The sequence below is a fragment of the Cydia amplana genome, chromosome 18 (assembly GCF_948474715.1).
Source record: "Cydia amplana chromosome 18, ilCydAmpl1.1, whole genome shotgun sequence".
NCBI classification, from domain to species: domain Eukaryota; kingdom Metazoa; phylum Arthropoda; class Insecta; order Lepidoptera; family Tortricidae; genus Cydia; species Cydia amplana.
The window spans coordinates 1,155,933-1,174,529 of record NC_086086.1 but is presented as its reverse complement, the minus strand read 5'-3'; positions in this window follow the sequence as shown (position 1 = coordinate 1,174,529).

The window sequence follows — 18,597 nt, the reverse complement described above, 5'->3', positions numbered from 1 at the left end:
TATCTTTCTTCTGTCCGGTGTGCGGAGAAACTTCTCCTTGCTCCACCATCTTCTTCATCTAAATTTTATATAAACTCTTTTACTTTTCGTGCTGTTCGGTTGTGGAATGCTTTGCCATTAGACATTAGACGTGCTAAATCCCTTCCCATTTTCAAATTTCTTTTAAAATCACATTACCTTTCGCTGCCTTAATTTTGCCTTTATTTATGCCTGTATAATATTTTATGTATGTATGTATATATGTATTTATTATATTTGTATTTATGTATTATATTAAAGTATATAATGGTTTTCGTCTTGTTTTATTTTAATTCTATTTTTTATTAAATGTATATCGGCACTACCCGTTCAATGTTGTTAGTCCTTAGTTTCCTGCTACTGAAAGGTTGTCTGGAAGAAATCGCTTCTTAGCGATAAGACCGCCTGTTGTTACCTAGCTTTTAATCTGTATTTAATTTCTGTGTATTTTTAATTGTATGGTGCACAATAAAGAATATTTATTATTATTATTATACAGTAAACAGCTACATTCATTACCTACTCCCGTAAGAAAGTATGGTTTGGTCCGTAATATTCTCATAACCATAAGTTTTTATTCAAACCCAAACGTAAATCGGCAATGTAAAAATGTATCTACAGTTATAAAAATAACCTTATCCTCTAAAGCCTTAAATAAAAATATGAGGTTAATAAAATAAGTCAAATACGGCCGTACATTTCAAAAAGCGGCCAAGTGCGAGTCGGACTCGCCCATGAAGGGTTCCGTATTTAGGCGATTTATGACGTATTAAAAAAAAACTACTTACTAGATCTCGTTCAAACCAATTTTCGGTGGAAGTTTACACGGTAATGTACATCATATATTTTTTTTTAGTTTTATCATTCTGTTATTTTAGAAGTTACAGGGGGGGGGGACACATTTTACCACTTTGGAAGTGTCTCTCGCGCAAACTATTCAGTTTAGAAAAAAATTATATTAGAAACCTTAATATCATTTTTGAAGACCTATCCATAGATACCCCACACGTATAGGTTTGATGAAAAAAAAATTTTGAGTTTCAGTTCTAAGTATAGGGAACCCCAAAAATTTATTGTTTTTTTTTTCTATTTTTGATGAAAATCTTAATGCGGTTCACAGAATACATCTACTTACCAAGTTTCAACAGTATAGGTCTTATAGTTTCGGAGAAAAGTGACTGTAACATACACGGACAGACGGACAGACAGACAGACAGACAGACATGACGAATCTATAAGGGTTCCGTTTTTTGCCATTTAGCTACGGAACCCTAAAAAGGTTGCATGCAAGACACTGATAAGGAAATACATTTTTAGTTTACCCGTTCCGCGCGGCAAAGAGACGGCTTGTGTCGATAGCTCTTAGGAAGGAAGCCTATATTGCAAATCACAGTTTGTTAGTAATATAGGTAAAGCTTTAATCTCATCATCACTATCACTATCACTACATAGTATAAAACAAAGTAGCTTCCCTGTCTGCATGTATGCTTAGATCTTTAAAACTACGCAACGGTTTTTGATGCGGTTTTTTTAATGGATAGAGTGATTCAAGAGGAAAGTTTATGTATAATTTGTTAACCCGTGCAAAGCCGGAGCGGGTCGCTAGTTTCTAATATAACGAAGTGATGCTAAAAATTCATAACGTTAGACTGACACTGGACTGAAACCCGAAGCCTCGGAAGGGAATTCGAGCAAACTTACAAGTTAAATAAAATCTATAAACTTTCATGTTTCCCGATGGCTCGACCTTTTCCATCCGTTACTTCAGTTAGACTTTCTACAATTTGTGAGTTTGAAAGTTTGATATTACAAATGTAATTACTATTTTTGGAGATTAAAAAGGCGGGACGGAAGACATCAAATCAGGGTTTCAAACGTTAAATATTTAGACGAAATGTAACTTGCGTGGTAGGTATTCGTATAAAAGATTAGTTACTGAGCGAACGGGGCGAGCGGTATTCAAAGACGGGTTTTCAAAGACGTTCACCTAACGTTTCACTTCAAAATCTCTACAAACATTTTACGTGACAGGTACTCCATACAAAAATGAAAAGTCAGACACCCTAACTGTGAAATAACTAAATGTAAAAAACTAACTTAATATGAAATCAAAATTCCTTGACCAAACTTTTTGATTAATTGTATGCGATACTTCGGAATCACGTTATGACGAAGTCCAGGTTTACATTTTAAATAGAAACTGTACCGCCTCTTCGTGTAGCAAGGGGGATATTAATAAATCAAATGCCGTGCCGGCAATCGATACATATGTCTAGGCTTAGAACATGTCCACAGATCTATATCTGGACTGTTTGGGTTTAGAATATACTTGTGGTTTATTTACGGATTTAGTTCCAGAATATTTTTAACATATGCCTACGGTACGGTCTATTTTAGCAGCCTAGTAGTAGAAAGCACCGAAGCAGAGCTAGGGCCTACCGCCTAGCGGGTCGCTTGGTATGAATGTGTTAATTATACGCGATTAAATCCAGTTTTGTAAATAAATAATAATGTGTAATAATCGTGAAAATTTTAACCTATTTCGGACCCGGGCCGGACTAATCCTGTACATAACCCAGCTAAATTTTAAACGTTGACTCAAAATTCATTAATAATTTAATTTTATCCAGCCCAGGAAACAGATTGACGGAACGTAAACTAAGTAACGGTTCCGGTATAAATCGTCCTTTATTAAATTTGAAATTGCGTATCTGTTTCTCAGTCAGTTTTGATGTAGAAATAATTTAATCAAAAAGCATTTGAACTTTGAAGCATCCCAAGTTTGTAAATCAACTTGATTTGACTTTACCAGCAGAGAATTTTGCCCGAATTAATACATTGCACCAAAAGATGAATTCTGATTGTATTAACATGTAAGAATTTGATCGAGATTTGTTATGGATATGACCTGTTAGCGTCAAAAGTGACGTTTCTGGTTGAAGAAAAAAGAAAGTTTGTCTCAGAACGTCGTGATATCGTTTATCTAAATATCTCTCTATTTGTAATTCGCTTGATAGCAAATCAAATTAAAATTACGAACAATCTGCGTGACCTTATTTTACACTCACATAGGATAACGGGTATAAATTTGCTCACAAATAACGAATTAAAAATGTCACGCGGTTTTGTAAAAAGGCTCGCCATTGTGAATAAATTAACTAATATAATTTTCACGGATCCTTGGACCGGGACGCTTTGCCTAATCCAATGCATTAGTCAAATGAACATCTGCTTTCATCTTGTCACGTTTTTACATTAATTAATGTTATAAAATATTGTTTAGACGTAGACTGGTTTTTTACAAATTTTACCTCATCCGCATGATTTTTTCATATGAATGCGATAATTTCAGTATCTACGTTTGAATAAATTCATATTTCATATTACAGAAATCGATTTAGCTTCAACGCACTTCGTTATTTTCGCTACGAGTAACTGCTAGATGTCAAATTACCTTAGGTACTATTTGAGTTTCAAAATTAGGCGCTCATTATTTAACGTTTTAATCACAAAATCTAGCTTAAACATTTGCTCGCAACTAATTTACAAGCGTTACGAATAAATGCACACACAGATTGAAAATGTATCGTTAATTGAAGCCAATGAAATGAATCTAACATTCGTAATATGCAAACTAATTCGGAGGTTGATTAACGTGTCTGGCTGAATGCAAAATCGCACTTCATCGAGCTTCGGGAGCATCGATACAGTTTTGTAATTAGTCTAATTAATAACAGATTAACACGAAATAGACGCGACTGATGATAAACATGTAGTTACCTACTGCGTTATAAAGCCTTGGTATACACTTGCGTTTGTGATAAGTACCTTAAAATGTACCTACTTGGTTCTTCATTGGGTAATTTGCCCTCCAGTTTGTTGAAAAGTATAATCACAACCTTCTTTAAGTTTTAAGTATTGATGGGCTATTTTAAATCATATGTATCAAGATACCAAAGTATAATAATTTTCAAATTATAATTTTTATCTGCAAATTTTGGAGTAAAGTAACATTTATGAGATTGAATAAACTTACGGTTTAGACTCACTTGTTTTAAGTCACTCGCGCGACACCGTAAAATGATTCAATGTTAGTATGTCTCACAACAGTTTAAATTCGATTTATGAGATTGGTCTCTGTATAAAAGTGATTCAATACGATTTGAATATTCAACTCGCAGAGAGAAACTGAACACTGGAAAAACGTTGACAAAGATTTTTTTTGTAATAATACATACCTAATTCGTTTTCTTACTTGCACTTCTTTTACAAATTCATTATCATTCGTTTGTCAAATCTGTCATTGAATTTAATTACGTGTAGCTACCACCGCTGGCGCTAGTTACGCACGCTTAATGCCGCGCCACGATATGATCCGACCGGATCGGTACAAGTTCGATCGGTTGATCCGTTGTAATTTTCTAATTTTACTGTCACTTATGTCATGTATTTACTTATGTCGTCATGTTGTATCTCTTTTTTTGTATTAGGTGTGTAAATTGTGTGTAATTTTATTTTTCGGCTTATTTTATGTTTCTTTTTTTTGTCTGTTACCTTCCGTGATTATCCTCACTTGATGGTCTCATCGGAAGATCAGCGCTGGAAGTCGTCAGCAACATGCTGAGATGGGGCCATTTCGTGACACTTTATTTTTCACTTTGTTATTTCTATGTATGTCTTTTGTCTGTGTGTTTACGAATAAAAAACTATTCTATTCTATTATATTATAAAATAACATTGCAATCATAAAACTAAAACAACTTAATAGGTACATAGTACATAGTACCTACAAAATATTCTCCCGTAACTTTGATAGGTACACGCGTATGTTTGTTACAATTATCAACAATTATGCCGTAAAAAAATTTATCAACGTATTTTCGGGCCGTCGCACACGCACTCTAACGCCCTGACAATAGAGGCGCGTTCAGTTATTTGTGTGTGATATATCTAATGGAGACTGTACATACGACCCATAATTTCGATTCGACAAAGATCTCGCACATCTATTCCGCAACTCAGCGGTACAGACCAAATATTACCAATGGAAACAATGGAAGCATTAATGCGAGGTTTACACTGTCGGTTATTCCGCAATCATCGTTGATACGCGTATTAGCAATCCTCGCTCGTATTCACGTTGTTATGTGGAACGATAAAACGGGAACGTAGTCAAGTTGACAATCATTTGTCAATAGTCGATCCAAAAATAATAGTGGATGACAGTTCCAAACGACAGCTGATCATTCCAATTGTCAAATAATATTATTTAATTTTCAATTACGTTTTTAACATTATTATAAGTGATACACTGTGCTAAGGCTACTGATGAAGTATATTCAGACTGTCAAAATAGGGAGTATTACTCCAATGTTTTGCCGCCAGAGTGCAGTATTAGCGACGTATGTATACCATAGTGTAACTTATGCATACTGTACCTTAAACTGTAGTCTTTTGACAAGTTTTCACAGACAATCATATGACTTTGAAACATCAAGGCGGTTTGTTTACAAAGGGCCTACCGAGAAACGCGAAATCGAAATTCAGCTATCTGCCTCTTTATCGCCCGAATATGCAAGAGTGGTAGAGAGATTAGATAACAAAATTTCGACTCTCTCGTTTGCGGTAGACCCTTAGATTGTGACTTATTCTGGGAGTGGCGCCACCTACGCAGAGTTTCGCGTAATATTCCCTATTCTGGGCGGTGACTTGGATTTTGTTGCTGTCATCATGATATTTGCGGCAGTAATGCAGTCGGAAGGAATGTCGTGCCGCATTATTGCAGCAGGGATGCTAGTAAGTTACTTCTATCTGATTGATTTGAATTTGAAACGAGATGATTACGAAAATCATAAATAAATTTGGAGATTGTAGGCTATAGTTTGTCAAAGGACTGTCTCATTTCAAGCATACAGAATCATACTATCTTTGACTTACACTAGTTACTAGCACCCACAAGAAAAGGTACTTAGGTACCGATATTTTCCCAAATATCGGTACCTAAGTATCCCAATTAGTATACATAATTTGAAATGTTAGAGAAGATCTCAAGTCATTGTTCTTCAATACCAATCACAAAATGTATCCAAATATTAAAATTCAAATTATATATAGCCCAGCCAGTTGACAAAAAAACACGTTTGTTAAAATTTGTTCCGCACTACGAATTAAAACTAAGCCAACAGCCACGGCTCCAAACGTTACGTGACCCGCGCGCTGTGTTATAGCGTTTTCACACTGTCCGATCCGATTCCTAGGTACCTATCGGATGTAGGATCCTATATACCTCCGCAACGTGGGGCCGCGGGGTGTAGGTACTTACACTGGGGCGCGCCGTCCCAGCTACAGCGGCACACTACAGCAAACATTATGCCTACACATCATCTTCCTCGCGTTTCTATAAAAGCGACTGCCATCTGACCTCCCAACCCAGAGGGTAAACTAGGCCCTTATTGGGTTTAGTCCATTTTCCTCACGATGTTTTCCTTCACCGAAAAGCGACTGGTAAATATTATCAAATTATATTTCGTACATAAGTTCCGAAAAACTCAGTGGTACGAGCCGGGGTTTGAACCCGTGACCTCCGGATTGCAAGTCGCACGGTCTTACCGCTAGGCCACCAGAGCGTCATTATGCCACACATATACGCACGTAAACAAAAGTTATCGGTCCGACAGCTGACGGGAGCCGATGTCGGAGCGACGTGCGAAACGGACGCAGCGTGCCATGCCCCTTAGACTCATTGAACTGCACATATCGAACGAACTGCGAATATGTGATGGAATTTCATATTGCAACTGAAAATGTTTCGTGTTTAACAAGTTAACAATCCTTTTTTATTTCCCGTTGTAAAACTGTATGAACTGTATGTAAGCATTTTGGATAAAATGTTATTGTTATTTTAACATAAGTACCTTTAACACTTTATTAAAGCGATGGTATTCCTGAGGCTGTTACTGTATACAGTAGTACATTTGTTAAATTTACAATTTTATTTCAAAGTAAGTGCTTGGTCGTAGAAAAAGTGCCAATTGTATGCAACGTTGTTTAACTGAGTCAAAAAAATCTCATGGCGTCTTTATTAACTATTTCGGCTTCGCCCCAAATTGTTACTCACGCCACTCGCCTTTTTTGACCTCTTTTAAATAACGGTTGCTTACGATACTATTATCAATCTTCATCATCCCACGCAGACCAAACCAAGTTGCGGGCAGAAGCTAGTATAGGTACATATAAAGGACTCATATTTGGACGCATTATCGCACTGAAGCGCCCAACCGTAATTGAATGCCAGACCGCAAACTGCCCGCAGTTCGACAACTACATTATAACGCGGCCATTGCGGTATACCGCTTATTTAACCGAGTTACAACCAATGATTTATAACTCAAGACAGGTTATAGTTAGGCGTTCCAAAATTGAAGCGTACACCGAAAGAGAAAGAGACAAGCTTATTATGTTTAACAACAAGTATGACAAAGATGGATGGAACGCGAAAATTAATCAAAAATAACAGATTTCTTCGTAGGTACTTACATAAATAAATATGGAAGTATTTTTGTGCTCCTCACATATGAGTAGGTATAACCTATTGTATAGTTATATGTATAATATCATTGGTTACAATAACTTAGTTGTACGGATTAATCCCTACCGCTTATTTCCCCCATCGCCAACGTCTACGTGACAACATTTCCATCTTCACCACTTAGAAGGTTGGCAGTCCTGAACTATGCGTTTCCCCAGAAACATCCTGCCTCGCACAGCTAACAATAACTGTGGAGTGCGGAAATGAACTGTCATTGTCACCTACAGCTAACTGTGGAGTGTGAAATGAACTGTCATTGTCACCTGCAGTATTTCCGCACTGAAACGACCTTCAAACCTTCAAAAAAAGAGCATACTCCCATCTTAAAACACACACAACACCTCTGGTATTTAGATGTCCATTGGCGACGGTAATCGCTTACCATCAGGTGACTCGTTCATCTCGCTTTAGACTTCGCCAAAGAACAGTAACATAAATACACGAATTCATATACCGTGTAGGCGAATGCTGAAGGCTGAAGATGCTGGTATAATTCCATTGTCACATTTTCTTTCGTATAATGAATGAAACTATTGCAGTTTGTACAATTTGCTACATAAGTACAGCCGTGTCACAATAAGTCTTTCATATACCCGTTGAGCCGCCTGCGACACAGTTTCTACCAGAGCATGCATTGTAATAGTCCATTAAAGCTAGTATGACAGTCAGGAAAGGCGAAATTTTCGCGCGCCGTAATATTCTCCTGAACGGCTACCACGAGTTGACGTTTGACATTTACGGTACGTTAGTACCTGCGTTAACTCGATCGCATTCCCTCTTTATTGCACCAATACATCAGTGCGATCTTAAGGATCGTAAGGATCTCTGGAACAGGTACAGCCTTCTGGGAAAAGACACTGAACTCGGAGTGTAATTTTCATTTCATAGCATGACGAACGTGCACGTTTGCGGTAAGTCTAATTTTTTATGAGATTTAGAACAGCGCACCATACGGATCGTTTTGGAAACTGAAAATCCCATACAAAATGAGACTTAACGCAAACGCATACGTCACGTCACGCTATCGAATGAAAATAACGAAATTTACACTCTAGAGCTCTTTAATTCTTTATGACTAATATTTTCACAAAGTCGAATGTATTGTTTGGCTATACAATTATATAAATACGAGTAAGCTTAAATCATTTTAGTTAAAAGCTTAAACACTAGATTCTGTTCGGAAAGCGAAGAGTCGTGGAATGTAGAGGGCCCCATACATTCCATGACTCTTCTCTTTCCGCACAGACTAATAGACTGTGCATAATCGTAAAAAGGTACTTCATTATTTTAACTGTGACAATGACAACACTGGCCGTTATCCTTTAGAAAACAATTTTAAAATGAAATTTAAAGTCTTTGCAGCAAAACATTCGCTTTGTCGTGTAGGCTAGAGTGCTAGAACTGGATATTTCAATCAAATAGCTGTCTAGCGAGTACGTGCATAGTTGCATGAACGTGCACAGGTGTTATCTTGCAAGAACGTTGCAATATACGTAAATTGCCGAGTTTCGTTACAGGAGAAAGCTACTTCGCATATATCCAAGACAGGTAATATAAACCTGCATATATGCAGAAATGTATCATCATCTTCCTCGCGTTGTCCCGGCATTTTGCCATAGGTTCCTGGGAGCCTGGGGTCCGCTTGGCAACTAAACCCAGTAATTGGCGTGGGCACTAGTTATTACGAAAGCGACTGCCATCTGACCTTCCAACCCAGTGGGTAAACTAGGCCTCTAGGCCTACCTAGATGTATTGGGATTAGTCCGGTTTCCTCACGATGTTTTCCTTCACCGAAAAGCGACTGGTAAATATCAAATTATATTTCGTACATAAGTTCCGAAAAACTCATTGGTACGAGCCGGGGCTCGAACCCGCGACCTCTGGAAATTGCAAGTCGCACGCTCTTACCGCTAGGCCACCAGCGCTTCCATTATATGCAGAAATGTATATTGGACATAATTATGAGGGATGGTACTTATAGGGATAGCACAGATGGATTTTTGAAAAGTAAGTAGGTATAATAATACTAACCACCACTACCACCACCAATACCAATCCATTATCCTTTTTTCAAACGGATAATATAAATAATAATAATAACGCAGAAGGCGGTGATCTTGGACACGGCGCGGCTAGTCCGCCGGTTCCTCTCTCTGCAGCCCTGACCACCGGCAGCTTGGGCCTTGCCCCGCTGCTGGCGGCAGCCTAGGTTAGGTTTTTTTTATAATGTGTTTATATATTTTTTTTTAATAAAAAAAAAAAAAAAAAAAAAAAAAACTGGCTGTTCACTGCAAAAATTAAATCAAAAATAACTACATGCCAGAGAGCGATGGAGAGAAGCCCGCTAAACATAAAAAGAGTTCAAAAAATACCACATATAAATATAAGAGCTGTAACAAAACTAATAGACGCTCTCGAACACGCCAAAACGCCACGGAGATGGGCTGGACATGTTGCCAGGCTGTCAGACTCGCGCTGGACCTTGAAAGCTACCACCTGGAAAGGACCTGCAGGCAAACGACGCTCCGGGAAACCTAACAGCCGTTGGACTGATGACATAAATAAAACAGCCGGTATAAACTGGAAAGATATAGCTACAAACAGGGATAGATGGAAGTCCTTGGAGGAGGCCTTCACCCGATGAGGGGTTCTTGTCCACCACAAATAATTAATACTTTGTATATTTATAATATGTGAAAATTGACTTAACAATAACAATAAATAATTCTAATTGACATTATACCTAAAATAAATACTTATAAATAAATGCTAACTTATATTGTTGAAATGAAAGGAGTGTAACAAATTGGACTTGAAATAAAAGGCTTTTTTATTTTTATTTTTATTTATTATATATTTTTTATATTGTTTTGTGTTTTTATATTTTATTTTTATATCCATATTGTAAAAAACCCTATACTAAGAAGAAAAATAAATAAAGAATAATAATAAAATTTAATCTCCGTGCAAATAATGCAAGCGATTAGACTTGCAAATTGCGAAATCAATTTCAAGTGATTGAAAGAATGGAATCTTGAGCGTTGCGTCGTTTCTAGGCACGAGGGTAAAAATAACTCTGTTTTGCGAGTGAAACACAATAATTTTCACCACACCAATGCGAGGAAAATACTAACTGGAAAACATTACAAATCCAACATAAATTAACGTATTTATTATTCTAAACCATCAGTCATCACTTAAAAATGAATTCTACCAGGCAACACGAGGAAACTTAAAAGCATCAGATTACTTTGCCGCTCTAGTGGATAAAATGTTACTTTATCATAAGTTTAGGAAGTAGGTATATAGAGAGCCTTCACAAGCTGGTATATTGCCTGACTCTTTTTCCAAAAAAAGCATTTGAAATACTTTTCATTGAACACCATCTGCGATTATATACCTATATACCTACCTCCCGCTGACTTATTCAATTAAACCAATCCCGTGTTTCCTTAGCTACTTACGAGCTGCCAATATCGTTCGGATTGAAAAAGCCCTTTTATCTCGTTACTTTATTATATTAGCACATTATATTACACCACCTATAATTAAATGCACAGGTTGATTTCGGGGTCGTGAAGCAAGAGACATCATACAGAAAGATGAGCCTAATGATGTTGTATGAGATTTTGAAACGAACCGTTCTAGCGCGATTCATCCTTAATCAAACCTAAAAATATGGAGTGAGATCTTGGGTCAGTAGAAGAAAAATTAAAATAATTATAGGTACAACATAAATTAGCGTAGGTATTCGTAATTTTTTTTTGCCTTAAACTATTTTGCGAGTGCACCTATTCCAAACCATTCCACTACGGAATCTCCGTCGGAGACTCATACTTTTTAACCCAACACATTTAAAATCTCCTAAATTGAATCAGAGACGCGTAAAAAAAATTACACGAAGAATTGGGAGGTGAAAAAGAATGGCGATAAATGGCAGTGACGGACACACCGATTTATTACAGGTGAGGTGAAACAGGGTGGGGCGCCATTTATGTGAAAATATATATACATATACCTATTACACTCAATGGCTGAAATTAATTCGCAAGTATGGCCCAGGCCAATTAATTAATACCTCATAATGAGCGACAATAAGCTGGAAACTCGAATACATCTTCATTATGGCTTTCTTATGGTTGCCTTAATAGTCTCCGAAAATATTCTATTCGCGTCGGAAGTTATTGTTGTGAAAAATTTGACATGCATTTTTTTTTAATTAAAACATCACTTCACAAATCTTTTTTAGGGTTCCGTACCCAAAGGGTAAAAAACGGGACCCTTTTACTAAGACTTCGCTGTCCGTCCGTCCGTCGGTCCGTCCGTCCGTCCGTCCGTCTGTCATCAGGCTGTATCTCATGAACCGCGATAGCTAGACAGTTGAAATTTTCACAAATGATGTATCTCTGTTGCCGCTATAACAACAAATACTAAAAATAGAATAAAATAAATATTTAAGGGGGGCTCCCATACAACAAACACGATATTTTTGCTCTATGTTTTGTTGATGGTGCGGAACCCTCCGTGCGCGAGTTCGACTCGCACTTGGCCGGTTCTTATTTTTTATTTGTCTTCACTTATGTACACTGCGGCTCCACCCTAGTTTAGGAGCGTAGGGTGTAGGGCGCTTTTAGCAAATGACAATTATTACGAGGCACTTTGATTCCAATGCCGCGGAAAAGGGTAGATTGATGTGGTGTTTCACCGACAAAGCTTTAAAAAAAGTGGCCAAGTGCGAGTCGGACTCGCCCATGAAGGGTTCCGTATTTAGGCGATTTATGACGTATTAAAAAAAAACTACTTGCTAGATCTCGTTCAAACCAATTTTCGGTGGAAGTTTACATGGTAATGTACATCATATATTTTTTTTAGTTTTATCATTCTCTTATTTTAGAAGTTAGGGGGGGGGGGGACACACATTTTACCACTTTGGAAGTCTCTCTCGCGCAAACTATTCAGTTTAGAAAAAAATGATATTAGAAACCTCAATATCATTTTTTAAGACCTATCCATAGATACCCCACACGTATGGGTTTGATGAAAAAAAAAAATTTGAGTTTCAGTTCGAAGTATGGGGAACCCCAAAAATTTATTGTTTTTTTTCTATTTTTGTGTGAAAATCTTAATGCGGTTCACAGAATACATCTACTTACCAAGTTTCAACAGTATAGTTCTTATAGTTTCGGAGAAAAGTGGCTGTGACATACGGACGGACAGACAGACGGACAGACAGACATGACGAATATATAAGGGTTCCGTTTTTTGCCATTTGGCTACGGAACCCTAAAAAACAGGATATACTCGAAATACGCTCCGTACTGAGTGCTCACGACTGTGAAAATATTTTCATACATGTTTTAATAGAAAATAATGGCAAAGTGTATGGTCAGTGTTCCCATAATTAAGGTGCATTGGGGTAAGTTCGGTAAATGGTTTTATTGAGGTTATCCGTTCATTAAAATAAAACAGTAAGTGCGAACACATTTTAAATTGGACGCGACCGCGAGCCACATACATTGCCAAACAATTAAGTGAAGAGCAAATTGAAAAAAAAATATGCGCGTATTTAAATGCCGTGTTTATAAGCTCGGCGCTCCAATTTACATTATCTGTTTGTTCCGGAAAGGGATATGGACTGGAATATGTACTTTCTCTGTGTAAATAATGGGTGTCAAGTTAATCATATATATTGCAAGTTAAATAATTCCATAGTCAATCAGAAACCCTTATAGTTTCACCATTTCCGTCTGTATGTTTGTCCGTCTGTCCATCGGAGGCTTTGTCTTTGCTCCTAGAAAGCAGTAATTTGGCATGCATATATAAATCAATCATGCCGACAAAATAGTTAATTAAAAACTAAAAAAAATATATGTTAGATGGGGCAAAATTATTTTCGTTGTTTTGTTTCTGACCACTCTGTCACGCGGACGCTGTACGCGTAAAAAAAGTGCTATTGCATTATTGTCTTTCTAGCTGTAGATTATAATGTATATGAGAAAAAATTAAAAATAAATTTCATCTCATACAAAAAGCTACAATCACTCAGTCACATTTTTTGGGGACAAAATTGTAAGTATAATTTTCTTAATCCTCTAATTCGCGCATATTTACCCCCGTCAAACCGTGGTATGTTAATTAACTATTATATATCCATACGTATTCACCGTATTAGCCCCAACCATGAGTTCCCATGCTGAATAAGTAGAGATAGGATTAACCCCTTTCTATTCATTCTATGCGGCTTAGCGGTCTCATACAAACTGTTATTAATCTATTCCGTGCCCTTTGTCATAGCATATACTTACACGACGGGTCCCAGGACCGACGATTAAGGTCTTGAGCCTTAAGGTGACGTTCGGATGTCGGCTGCAGCAGCTGCATTACTGCCGCATATGTCAAAAATGATGTTGCTGCCAGAATTTTTGAGATTTGTGGCAGTACCTAACGCAGTCGGCAGCATTACTGATGCAGAATTGAGCGCGATAATACTGCCGGCTGCATTACTACCGCACATGTCAAAAATCCTGGCAGCAACATCGATTTTGACATATATTATGTAACTCTCATCGTCTAAACAATTCTCGCATCGTCTAAACGAGCCCTTAACATCGGGATGAACTCACTGTGACGAAACCACTTCCATATCTAATTTCCTTTCTATGCATTTTATTCAGCATTCCCACCCTTATTTACATGATTTTACAGTTAGAGACAACAATTTCAGCGATGCGAGAGGTCGAAATCATTTCAAGCGAGAGATATTAAGTTTGAATGTCATTTAGTTGTAGTTGAAACAATTTAGTTTGGTTTATTTTATAGAAAGAGATTTTTTGATACAAGAGTGTTTTTTAAACACATATTAAAGATTCGTCCGATTGACTGGTAATTGGCACGTGACTTATTGTACTGAAATTATATCCATACTTGAAATCGCGTTAGATGTATGGAGTCGCGCGCGAGAACGCAAGTCATGCTAGGCGGTCAGATTTATAGCCATCTTTCACCTATTTAGAAAACAATTAGGTTTTTTTTGTATGAATATGCGAAATAATTGGATCAGCCAGCCTATTATGGATAGCTTTATCCATCTTTATCCACGTGATAAAATAACTGTCACTGTTTAACACCGTGGGAAAGAAAGTGACGGACACCGTTTTATCACGCTGTCACGTAGACAAGAACGACCATCATATCCGTACAGGGCTCGATGGCGACACTCAGACAGGCCAATTCAAACGTACACTGAAATCAGAATGATATCTGCGTCTTATCGTGTGTCTCGCTTGCGCCAATACATGTACGGACAAGGACGAGTGAAATGCACGATAATTGAATGACTGAGCGAAAACTCAGTCCCTATGACGGAATTAACCACATTGACCTTAGTACCTACTGGCCACTAAAGCGTTAAGCTCATGTCCCAATTAGTCTCAAAACTTGCTAACTACTACGAGCGACGCTTCCTCATCTCGTTGGTCATTCATCGATAGTCTGTCGAGCATACATCACACAGACCGGAAAGCTCTATTAGCCGCCGTGATTGGGTTCTATTCCCGTTCAAGTCACGCTCGGCCTGTGCGACCTGCATTAATATTACAAGCATATTATGATAGCCCCCGAAAGGTTACGGACCCCTGCAAATATCGCTCTTTGTCCGGAAGCCGTGTTAAGGGATTTTACATCGCAGCGGCGGGTGTTATGTGGCCCTGTGAAAGGCTTTAGGCAGTAGTTGTCAACCTTTTTTCGAAGATGAATAGTAATTTTATTCGCGATTATGTATAGGAACTCACTGCGTAGTCAGGTAGTATACAATACATGTAGGTACCTATAATAGGCCATTGTTTAGTGATGAAAATATTTAGAACTTGACAACTATCGATATATTCTATACTTTATTTATTTTTAATTGTAATGGAATGTACTTACCTATAATTATAACGTTTTTACCTGCTGTTGCTTACATACATTATAATTATGTACCTACCTATACTAAAGTAATAGCAGACTAAAACTAGAATATTAAATATCTTATTATATATTAAGTATCTAAAATAAATTATAATTGTTTTTGCTTAGCTATGAGGGAAAACAATAAATAAAATACGACAAAAAGTTTCTTACAAAAAGAAAATAATGGTGCCAAAACTTTTCTTACCTACCTATAAATCCTATAATAAATAAAGTACGAATTAGTTTCTCAAACTATTGTATTTTAAGTTATGTTAACAGTTTAGGACTTAGGACTGACCTAATAATTATTACCTATAACTTTATAAGTAACGATAAGGCTGTGGCTATGACACACGTTACATACCTATATAATAACGTTCACATGATGTCGTTGTAAAGTAGTTCACGGATAAAGTAGAAAAATGTAGGTATATACGAGAAAGTATTCAACATTTATTTAACTAAAACAGGCAACAAATCCTCACTAACAGACATATTATTTGCTAGCAAAAAATGGAAGCTAACGATGCGCATTAGTAATATACGGAGTATTATAAAACTTTCTTTTCATAGAGCGTTTTTAATAATTTCTTGTCTGAGAAGCTTCATTATTCTGGTAAAAACATTAACAACTCAAAGCCGTAACTTCGCCCCGCGAAGTCGAAAGTAGTGCACAGATTGAAAACAGTTCAACCACCTACTTCACTATATATAGTTCGTTTTTTTTAGCATTAGAAAGAACTTGAAAGAAGGTAAGCGATCTTCGAAGCGAAAAACGCTTTTTAAAAATCAGTAACTATTACTTATGAAAGCAAAAGAATATAAATGATCGTATTAGATTCATAATTGTTGCAAACAAGATATATACAGTGTATTACTAAAAGAAATTAAAAACTAGCTTAAATCTAAAATAGGCCCTTGAGGCATTGTACCAAGGATATTGTTACATATTTGCCGTAACTTATTTTTAAAGTGTGTTTTTCACTTATAAGACACATCAAGATTGTTTACCTTATTTCTAATGCTAAAAAAAACGAACTATACTTACAAACAATAATATGTTATGTGACGTGAACTTCACCGATATTTCATTTTTAGGGTTCCGTAGCCAAATGGCAAAAAACGGAACCCTTATAGATTCGTCATGTCTGTCTGTCTGTCTATCTGTCCGTCTGTCTGTCCGTCTGTCTGTCCGTCCGTATGTCACAGCCACTTTTCTCCGAAACTATAAGAACTATACTGTTGAAACTTGGTAAGTAGATGTATTATGTAAACTGCATTAAGATTTTCACACAAAAATAGAAAAAAAAACAATAAATTTTTGGGGTTCCCCATACTTCGAACTGAAACTCAAAAATTTTTTTTTCATCAAACCCATACGTGTGGGATATTTATGGATAGGTCTTCAAAAATGATATTGAGGTTTCTAATATCATTTTTTTCTAAACTGAATAGTTTGCGCGAGAGACACTTCCAAAGTGGTAAAATGTGTGTGTCCCCCCCTGTAACTTCTAAAATAAGAGAATGATAAAACTAAAAAAAATATATGATGTACATTACCATGTAAACTTCCACCGAAAATTGGTTTGAACGAGATCTAGTAAGTAGTTTTTTTTTATACGTCATAAATCGCCTAAATACGGAACCCTTCATGGGCGAGTCCGACTCGCACTTGGCCGCTTTTTAAGAGTCTGAACAAACTCGGCCAAATTTCACCTGCCCACACAAACGAAGTTTCGTTCTCATTTTAAAACTACGTGTTGGATGGTTGATTGATTGATTTATTATTTATTGGTAATATTTGTTTTTTTACTGTCATGAGTCATGATTTCTACATGGTAATGAAACTTTGCACATACATTACAATGACAAGAGGCATATATATGCCTGTAAGTAGTTTATAAAAATCCAGCTTATAAACCAAACAAAATAGAGCAAAAACAAATTTTTGTATGAAAAACTTTAATTATCTGGGTTTTTTAACTATGGTAGGTATCTGAAGCTACATAAAGTTTTTACCTTATCCTATTGTAAGTAGAAAGTTTCAGAGCAATCTAGCTAGTCGTTTTAAAATGAGAGCGTAACTACATATGTATGGAGAATCGAGCTTGCCGCGGACTCTTAACTTCATCAACTTATTGATTATAATTTATTGTATATCTTAGATAGAAATTAATTAGTATGTGTGTTGTTTTGTTCTATAACTTTTTATATGTACCTAATTATGTATATACTTCGTTATAGTACTTAGTTAAAAAGGAAAGTTTGCATGCTTTTTTAAGTTAATGTATACGCACTTAAATTACCTAACTGTCCAACTATGTTTACCACTACATTTTTGCAAATAAATATCTTTATCTTTATCTTCACTAAAGACGGTTATCATACTGTTTTTAACCTGGTCCTTGTAATGAAAGTGTCTAATGTATTTTCTCGTTCTAATGAGGTAATTTATCACGTCCACGACAACCCGTCTTAACGAGCTACCTTAAAATTATGGAAAAAAAGCTTCGATTATAAAAAACGAATTTTAGGGTTAGGTATTATGTACGCTGGGTAACCACAGTACCCTTAGGTAGTGTCAATTTCATTCTATAGCGTGACGTAACGTGACGTACCTACGTGTTTGCTAATAAGTGTCGTTTTGTATGGGATTTTGAGTCTAAACTTCCCGCTTACTTGTGTCCCGCTTGGCACACTGTTCAAAATCCCATACATGAGTCCCGTAGAGTCACAGACAGTGTCAAAACTGACATACGCTAACGTCTACTTTCTGTACGCTTGCACTAATATGCTAGTACGAGCGAGATGCATAGAAAGTAAGTTACGTTCTCGATAACGTTTATGTTATAGTGCCAAACTGGTGGTAGCCACATAGGAGTTCTGGCAAATTCTTTAATTAACGAACACCTAACTTCGTAATAGTGCCGTGTAGTATATACATACCTACATATATTATAACTATTTAGTATTTATGATTATCATAAATTTGGGATTAGCGTGAAAGAATAATACTAGATCCTACTTAATTTATAGGGTCT